Below are 10,040 nucleotides of genomic sequence, written 5' to 3'. Positions count from 1 at the left end.
TGAATTTTGCCGTGCCCAAAGTCTCAGAAATCAATTTAGTCTAATCCTACCTAAAACAATTTCAATTTGAGGGTAGGCTGGCAGAGATCCTAATGAGTAATAAAATCCAATCGGGTATACGCGCTTAGTATTTTTGGCGCACAAAAACATAGCTAATAAAAAAAAAAGAAGAAAATGTATCAAAGATTAATTTACTCTAAACATGCCTAAATTAATATCAATTGCCGTGGCTATTGAGGATTCCCTCTTGTTTAAGTTTCTGTTGTTGTGTTAGGTTAAAAGGTTTACCACTTTCTAAATAGAAACTTAAGATCGGCTTCATTAGGCATATCAACTACAGAGTTCAGTCCTCTCAAGGTTTCAACCAAAACGCAAAAATTCCTTAAACACAACACCTGTAGTTCATAAAGACAAAGTGAGTGAAACGTGCATTGTGTGTTACTCGCTTACAGTTTAAACATTTAATTAGGCCATTAAACAACGGGTTAATTGGGAAGATATTATTACAAATATTACTGGTTTTCCTTCAGTTACAAAAGTTGTAAATTAAAATGTACCGTCTGGTATGTTATAAGAAAATATATAAAAACAAAAGCGTATATATCAAATCCAATTCCAAAACTATTTTTATTTTTATTTTATTTTAATTACAACCTAACATTTACTGTGATTCACTCATAGATTGCATAAATGGCTGAATAATTTCCGGTTTCTTACCCCCTAGTGGCACAGCGGTATGTCTGCTGACTTACAACATTAGAATCCTAGTTTCGATACCCGTGGTAGGGAGAACACAGATAGCCCATTGTATTTTATTAAAACATATTTTTATATGAATTATATGCAGAACAACGACGAAGGGAAATAAAACTAATAAAAAATACATTTTTTAATTCAAATTAATTTTGTGTATATTAAGTTGTTCGACTTAAATGAGCGTTAAAAATAAAATTTCGTTTAAGGTTGCGACTTGCTATTTCAGGATCATTACAGAACATTGTTTAAGGTTGCGATTTGCTATTTCAGGATCATTACGGAACATTGTTTAAGGTTGCGATTTGCTATTTCAGGATCATTACGGAACATTGTTTAAGGTTGCGATTTGTTATTTCAGGATCATTACGGAACATTGTTTAAGGTTGCAATTTGCTACTTCAGAATCATTACGGAACATTGTTTAAGGTTGCGATATGCTATTTCAGGATCATTACGGAACATTGTTTAAGGTTGCAATTTGCTACTTCAGGATCATTACGGAACATTGTTTTCTCGAGGTAAAACTAATCTCTTGTTTCATCATGCGTAAAACACAAAAGTAAATTCATCTTATTTTATCTAGAACCAGAAGCAATGTTTTATTCAACATCTGATAGAAATATTGGATTCTCATTATATAAAATTCGTATCTTTTACTTTTTCTATTATACTAAGTAGATCATTCAAAGTTAATGTTATACTGTTCATTACACACACACACATATATATATATATATATCAGATAAATTTTTTAAATGGTCCCTTGTATTTGTTACTACCTAGTTGGGCCCTAATTTTAATTGAGTACATAAAACGTTTTATTTTACAATGATGTCACATTTAATTACAATTCGGTTGTAACAGGGAAATCGTCTCCATGGGTTTTGTAATTAAATATCTTTGAGAATATTTCCCCTGGATGCTTGGCTGGCTAATCATGTCGACAATATACTGTTGAAACCGACTTGAACAGGTTCCTGTCCTCAGCTGGTACCGTTTACTGTTTGAGTAAACGAAGTTCTTGCAATATTAGAAGGTAGAAGAGATGACCGTGACTGGGAATGTACGATCAAGTTTTGTTTTCAAGTCTCTTAAAATTTCTTTCTCTGCTTACCACATAATTTAAAACAACATTCAGTCATGACATTCTTCAATTACACCTTAACAAAACATTTGTACAGTTTTAATAAATTTAATTAGCTGGAAACAAATGTGTTGTACACTCACATACTTAATATTGTGATACACCAGCAGGGCGCTATTGTGACGTACATTGTCAAGTGTGGTAAAAACAGAATAAAAGCCCAGGCAGAACTGTGGTACAATGACCAGAAGTGTGGTAAAAACAGAATAAAACCCAGGCAGAACTGTGGTCCAATGACCAGAAGTGTGGTAAAAACAGAATAAAACCCAGGCAGAACTGTGGTACAATGACCAGAAGTGTGGTAAAAACAGAATAAAACCCAGGCAGCACTGTGGTCCAATGACCAGAAGTGTGGTAAAAACAGAATAAAACCCAGGCAGAACTGTGGTCCAATGACCAGAAGTGTGGTTAAAACAGAATAAAACCCAGGCAGAACTGTGGTACAATGACCAGAAGTGTGGTAAAAACAGAATAAAACCCAGGCAGAACTGTGGTCCAATGACCAGAAGGAGCAGAATGTCCACTCTTATATCTTACTTTTCTACTCTACACAGCTAACAGGGAACATGTTATCATGTAGAGCGCTATATAACGAAGCTTCCAAAATACGGTATTAGTAAACATTAAAAATGTTATATCATTAAACTATAAGCATGAATTATGTTGTACTTTTAAACCAACTATAATTAATGAAATTCTGAGCCGTACACTACTAATCGTATTTAAAATGCACGTTTTACAATAATTTATGTGGAATTAATAGTTCACGGGAAAATAAACAAACCAAAAACTGAACCTACCTTAAAAATCCTTTGTGTATTTTATAGATCTGCCAGTTGTCCTTGTATTCCATGCTAAACCACTGTAAGAAGTGGATATTTTATAGCCTTAACAGGACGTATCACTAGCTCGTGGTCAAAGCAACTTCCCAATCTACCGCCACGCTAAGACTGATATTGTGGGGTTTTGGAGAAACATTTACTTGTGGGGAGAGTTCCTCGCGCTTTGCGTGCTGAAATTTTGGTTAAACTCGGAATCAATGAAAAATTAGCGAAATCTTATAATGTAAGTACCGCCATCTACTGGTTTAAGAAGGAAGTATTATGGTTTTAGAGCCATGAAACATGTTTTATTTAAGAGTTGTTACTGCAATCCACAGTTTTAAACTAAATAGACTAAAATATTTTATATAGTTCTCATATACAATGATAGCTATAGATATATTCAAACACGATCAACTGATAGTAAAAGATCATTTCAGTAGATCATTTAGCGTACCTTTGAGACTGATCTGTTTAAACTATTGTTGTATTACATATACTACTATTACTTATATGCTGATCTGTTTAAACTATTGTTGTATTACATATACTACTATTACTTATATGCTGATCTGTTTAAAATATTGTTGTGTTGCATATAATACTATTACTTATATGCTGATCTGTTTAAACTATTGTTATTTTGTATATAATACTGTTACTTATATGATGATCTGTTTAAACTATTGTTCTGTTGCGTATAATACTATTAGTTATATGCTCATATGTTAAACTATTGTTGTTTTGTATATAATACTGTTACTCATATGCTGATATGTTTAAACTATTGTTGTTTTGTATATAATATTATCATTTATATGGTGATATGTATAAAGTATTCTTGTTTTGTATATAATACTATTTTTATATGATGATCTGTTTAAAATATTGTTTTATGCTTCCTTCGGCTGCGATACATGTACTCCCCTATTATACATTCAAGTACAATTACAAACATACTACATACTAATGGAACTACACTTCTTGAAAAGACCTAGGAATGTCAATAAGGCTATGGAACTATGCTGTTAATAAAGTAATAGTTAAAGTTCTGATCTTAGATTTTTCAGAAAGCTATTTCTAGCAAACACCACTATGTTTTCCAATCCCTAACTAATACCTCTAATACTGCAACAGACTTGAAATCAAGTTTTAGCAGATCAAATCATCGGTCATTAACAACAAAAGAAGAGTTGTATGATTCTAAAACATATAAATATTCAGCTTGGAATATAACATTTAACTAATTACGTTCGTTATCGAAATATTTATCTAAAGCATTTGACATTTCAAAGAAATATCTCCATCAGTAAGCAACACAATTTAAAAGAGTAAGTACCTTCATCAGTGACTCAATAAACGTTATTAAGATAATAATAATATACCAAAACGTTTCGATATTTGTCTTCTTATGGACACAGAAAGAAAAATTAATAACAAGAGTTATATTGACTTTCTTATTCAAAGGTTTTCATTTTAATTAGTTCTTGGATTTTTTTTCTCGTCTTTAAAGGAATTTCTTTTAAGGAAATGGTATTTTTCACAAAAAGGAATTGGCTAATTTTTTTGGATCGAGATGATCTCAAAAAGAAAAAAGTGGTTTTCTAAACGGTTAGAAATAAGAAATCAAAACGACGTTTGAGTTTGCACTTTGCGGTCAATTTTAGAAGGTCAATTGAAACATCTTACAATATACTCCACTAAGCCATGTCATTACATTTACTTGGAAATATTCAGAAGACGACAATCTCTTAATTAAAATCCCTGTAACGAGCCAGTTGATGTCTTTCACAATGAATTGGACCATCATAAGAAGGACCATCTCTTACTTAAATTCCCAGTAACGAACCAGTTAATGTCTTTCACAATGAATTGGACAATCAGAAGACGACCATCTCTTACTTAAATTCCCAATAACGAACCAGTTGATGTCTTTCACAATGAACTGGAACATCAGACGATTTTACTTGGTGAACGAGAGACGATTTTATTCCCAATAAGAAATATCTAACAGAGAAATAATTGAATAGTTGTATATATATATATCATTGCGTAACAATCTCCATAAAAAAATATATATAAAGCTATTATGCAAACGCTGAGCATTGAAAGTTTTACTTTAAAACTAATTTTCAACATTAAACCTAAATCCATGTTTACCCGTAAACCTATGCTATCATCTAATCTCAAACCGATTATCCAGTGGTACAGTGGCCAACTGGTAACTTGATTTTATTCGTAAGGATAAATAACGCGATATTTTGTAAGTCGATTTCAGCTAAATCTAGTAATCAAAATATTCAAACCCCACCAATTCATTTTACTGTGAACATTCTAGTCTTTAATTAAGTATTCAATAAAGTGCAGTGGATAAAGCATTTACAAATGTGTAGAAATACTGCAAATGTTAATAGTTAATTCAGAACTAAGACATCTGTGAATCAGTTGAAAATAGATATTTGCAACTGTGTATATAATAAAATAGTTGCAAAAGCGTATATAACAAAGCAGTTGCAAATGTGTATATGACAAAACAGTTGCAAAAGCGTATATAACAAAACAGTTGCAAATGTGTATATGACAAAACAGTTGCAAATGTGTATATGACAAAACAGTTGCAAAAGCGTATGTGAAAAAACTGTTGCAAATGCATATATCCCAAGATATATGCAAATGCTGAGTAAGACAAGCGTGGGTATTTGATTAAGAAATAAAACAGATTTTTTAATTTAATATTCTAAAAATCTGGAGTTAATCATTTAAAAGAATTATTAATTTCGTCGTTCATTCTTTTTATGAATTATATAATTTACACATAACGAGATAAATCACTGTAATTTTTGCTCTATTGTAAATTTTCTTTAAATATCCAAGACATCAACAACAACTCAAATATTTTTATACAAAAGTTCATTTACCTGAATTATGGTTGTTTAACTATGTTAGAAAGTAATGAATTCAGTTAATCTGACATAAGAACAAAATCATGTTTTACCATTTTGGTTCCTTGCTTATGATAAAAAGAAACAAAACAAAGCAAACTTATTTTCAAAGACTTAAAAAATACGTAGGTGTAAGCAATCTGGGAATTCATTTAATTAGAATTCCCTCAGTGGAACTGTAGTAAGTTTACAAACTTACAATGCTAAAGTCCGGTGTTCGTTTCCTCGAAGTAAATGCAACAAATGGCCCAATATGGTTTTGTTCTCAAACAAACAAATTTAAATAGAATCGAATTACTATTAAGCCTAAATTATCACTTTTTCAGTAAAATGAGGAACTTCATTAAGTGGAAATTAGAATGCTATATCAAATAAAGATATACCGATAACACAATTGATAAAAAATATTAAAAGGTTTTCACGCTAACGCATTTAATAAAAAATATTAAAACGTTTTCACGATAACACATTTAATAAAAAATATTATAAGGTTTTCACGATAACACATTTAATAACATAATATTAAAAGGTTTTCACGCTAACACACTTGATAAAAAAATATTAAAAGATTTTCCCAATTCTATTTTCAAATGTGGTTTCTCGATTTGTGAACAGAACCTTCCCAGTTACAGACCCAGGGTTTTCAAACCCTTATGAATTTTAATGGTATGAAAGAGAAATAATATTTATTTATTTGTTACAAAGGAATTGCACCCCAGTGGCACAGCGATATGTCTGTGGACTTACAATACTAAAAACCGGATTCGATACCCGTGGGGGCGGAGCACAGATAGCCTATTGTGTAGTTTTGTGCTTAATTATAAACAAACAAACCAAGTAATCATTATCATTTTTGTTGTATTACTTACGCCATTATTCAGTGTTTTCATAGTGTAATGTTACTCTAAAAGCTAACATAGTTACAAGTTTGTTATCAAGATATGTTTAAAAAATTTTATAGATTGTTTTAGTCCAAAGCCACATTGGATTATAGAACCTCAATATTGTAAGTCCGTAAACTTACCTCTGATACACCAGGTTGGTAACAAGTATTTGTTCTAATTCAGATTCCTCTTGATAATTCAATTTTCTGATAGATTATATAGTTTCTACTAATTTTGCATTTCAACAGATGCAGTGTACGTGAATTTAACCTTCACTGTAACATATCTGTTTTTTTTTTAGTTTCATCAGGTAATTTCTCTAGAGTTTTCCCTGAAAAAGTTATATGTTTACGTGGTTAATCTTTCTTTTTTTTTTAACGTAGCTGTTCATTGATTATTATATATAAATATTTTCGCTATTGTCTTGAGTATCATCGTATTCATCCCCCAGTGGGTCAGCGGTAAGTTAGCGGACTTACAAAGCTAAAATCAGGGGTTCGATTACCCCTCCCCCGGGTGGACAGAGTGCAGACGGTCCATTGTGTGGCTTTGCATTAAGAAAACAACAAAAACAACATTAAAATTATCTAATTTTGCTTGATACTTGAGTTTTTACTCTTTTATTCCCGGCTTTGATCCTATACTTCTGTAAAACCCAAGTGACTTTGAACGGTCAGCGGTCTTAATACTTGAGTTTTTATCCTTATATTCCCGGCTTTGATCCTGTACTTCTGTAAAACTCAAATGACTTTGAACGGTCAGCGGGCTTAATACTTGAGTTTTTACTCTTTTATTCCCGGCTTTGATCCTATACTTCTCTAAAACCCAAGTGACTTTGAACGGTCAGCGGGCTTAATACTTGAGTTTTTATCCTTATATTCCCGGCTTTGATCCTGTACTTCTGTAAAACCCAAATGACTTTGAACTGTCAGCGGGCTTAATACTTGAATTTTTATCCTTATTTTCCCGGCTTTGATCCTATACTTCTGTAAAACCCAAGTGACTTTGAACTGTCAGCGGGCTTAATACTTGAGTTTTTATCCTTATATTCCCGGCTTTGATCCTATACTTCTGTAAAACCCAAGTGACTTTGAACTGTCAGCGGGCTTAATACTTGAGTTTTTATCCTTATATTCCCGGCTTTGATCCTGTACTTCTGTAAAACCCAAGTGACTTTGAACGGTCAGCGGGCTTAATACTTGAGTTTTTATCCTTATATTTCCGGCTTTGATCCTATACTTCTGCACAGTTTAAGTTTGTTTATTTGCTACGAATTTCGCGCAAAGCTACACGTGGGCTATCTTCGCTAGCCGTCCCTAGTTTAGCAGTGTAAGACTAGAGGGAAGGCAGCTAGTCATATTTCCAGCTTTCATCCTATACTTCTGTAAAACACAAGTGACTTTGAACGGTCAGAGGGCTTAATACTTGAGTTTTTATCCTTATATTTCCGGCTTTGATCCTATACTTCTGTAAAACCCAAGTGACTTTGAACGGTCAGTGGGCTTGTGTTTCTACCAGACTATCCGTTTCACTACACCTAAAACAATATTTGATAGAGTTTGTTTATTTGCTACGAATTTCGCGCAAAGCTACACGAGGGCTATCTTCGCTAGCCGTCCCTATTTAGCAGTGTAAGACTAGAGGGAAGGCAGCTAGTCATCACCACCCACCGCCAACTCTTGGGCTACTCTTTTACCAACGCATAGTGGGATTCACCGTCACACTATAACGCCCCCACGGCTGAAAGGGTGAGCATATTTGGTGGGACAGGGATTCAAACCCGCGACTCACAATTTGCGAGTCGAGCTCCCTAACCACCTGACCATCTGATAGAGATCCTTGATTCATTTTAATGTCATAAGGGTATTTTTTGTGATTATTCTACGATTCCCACATCTAATATTGAGTGTCTTATACGTAAAATCTCCCAAAAACTATTTTATGTGAAATCGTTTTGTTTTTTTTTGCACAGTGTACAGAAATAACGAAACACAATATTTCATATAAAATTTGTTACATGACATTAAACATCTTGAAAAACCAATAGTTCGATTCTGTATTCAACTAATTTGTACAGTGAATAGACACCGTTTCCTCCTCAAGGAAAGTTATGACAGAAGTGTTCCAAGTTATATAAAACTGTCTTATAGAGAGGCTGCTCGCTTTGAGTTATTCAAAATTACAACTTACTAAGAAGTGTACGTATTTGAATGTGTCATTAGATGCTATATTTTCAGCAAACCTGATTTCAGAGATTAATCTTCACTTGAACAATTGATAGTTGTATTTTTTGACTGAATAATTTATGATTATTAGAAACATATATTTGTTTTAAATTTATAATATGATTATGACATGATTATGATATGATTATGACATGATTATGATATAATTGTGACATGATTATGATATGATTATAATATGATTATGATATGATTATAATATGATTATGATATGATTATGGTATAATTATGATATGCTTATAATTTTTTAGAAATTCCTGCAAAGTTTTATTTTTATGATTTCTCGCTGAAAGCCATATCCGTTTTGTTACCTTTATTTCAAGATTTTAACGAATATTTGTTTATTCTTTTTAAATTTCACGACGAGCTAACTGTGATAATTCTTTAGGGACAATATGTGAAATTTTTACTTTGAATAATTCTTTAATTAATGTTTCTTGGAATCTGAGAATTATCGTCTTCTTGAAGCATTTAATAAAAGTTGACTTATAATGTGTAATTATGAAATATGAATTATTTGTTTAAAATGAGTTCTCTACGATCTATTTCTCTGACACATAGGAAGTTCGTCAACTTTTCTCTTCAGTAAGTCAACGAGCTCAGTATCAGGCAAAAAGTAAGTCATTAGAAAGTTCAACAAAGTGTAATGATATGAATTACTGAGTTTAAAACATCATTGATTCAAAATATTTCCTCTTGAAAATGTCTTTATTAAATCCTGATGAATATTTAAATTATCATCAACTTCTGAACGCTAACTATCTAGATCCACATATTAAGTTAATAATGTCAAATAATCTCATAATAAGAAATATGTATAACATAAAATTAAGATAATATATATATTTATATATCAAACAGTTTCAGTAATGATGCTAAAGAAAGAATAAAACAAAGTTACTTACCAAACACATAAAAACTACTTGTTTATTTCATATCATCATCGATTCTTTGTTGTTACTCTAATCCTCTTATTTAGCTTACCCTTCATTTAATGTTTTCTAACTTTGTTATCCTAATTGCTTCCTCAAGAAATATTAAAAGGAAATGCACTTGAGACCTGAAGAAAAGATTTGGGATTTAAAGCTTGTATTATGTTGTCTCATACTTAAGAGCTTATTTTGTACTTTAATCAAAACAATAAAATTCTAGGATATCAGTGCAATCTGCCACGTATTCATTGTTATTATCTAATTTAAATACACTTCAATATGCACATTCTGTTTGTACACTGTACAAACATTATTGTT

At 31.8% G+C, this 10,040-nt stretch overlaps 1 protein-coding gene across 1 annotated transcript in view; it reads right to left on the bottom strand.

Moving 5' to 3' along the window:
* The window catches only part of LOC106468103, a gene marked incomplete at its 3' end in the record, with an annotated part of 130,571 nt that extends 127,689 nt beyond the window's left edge, over positions 1-2,882 (bottom strand). Inside the window, exon 1 of the mRNA XM_022396405.1 lies at positions 2,701-2,882. The remainder of the gene's footprint in view (positions 1-2,700) is intronic.
* Between the last annotated feature and the right edge of the window lie 7,158 nt (positions 2,883-10,040).

The sequence above is a fragment of the Limulus polyphemus genome, unplaced genomic scaffold (genome assembly GCF_000517525.1).
Source record: "Limulus polyphemus unplaced genomic scaffold, Limulus_polyphemus-2.1.2 Scaffold2874, whole genome shotgun sequence".
NCBI lineage: Eukaryota > Metazoa > Arthropoda > Merostomata > Xiphosura > Limulidae > Limulus > Limulus polyphemus.
This window is presented reverse-complemented; position numbering and strand designations above follow the sequence as displayed.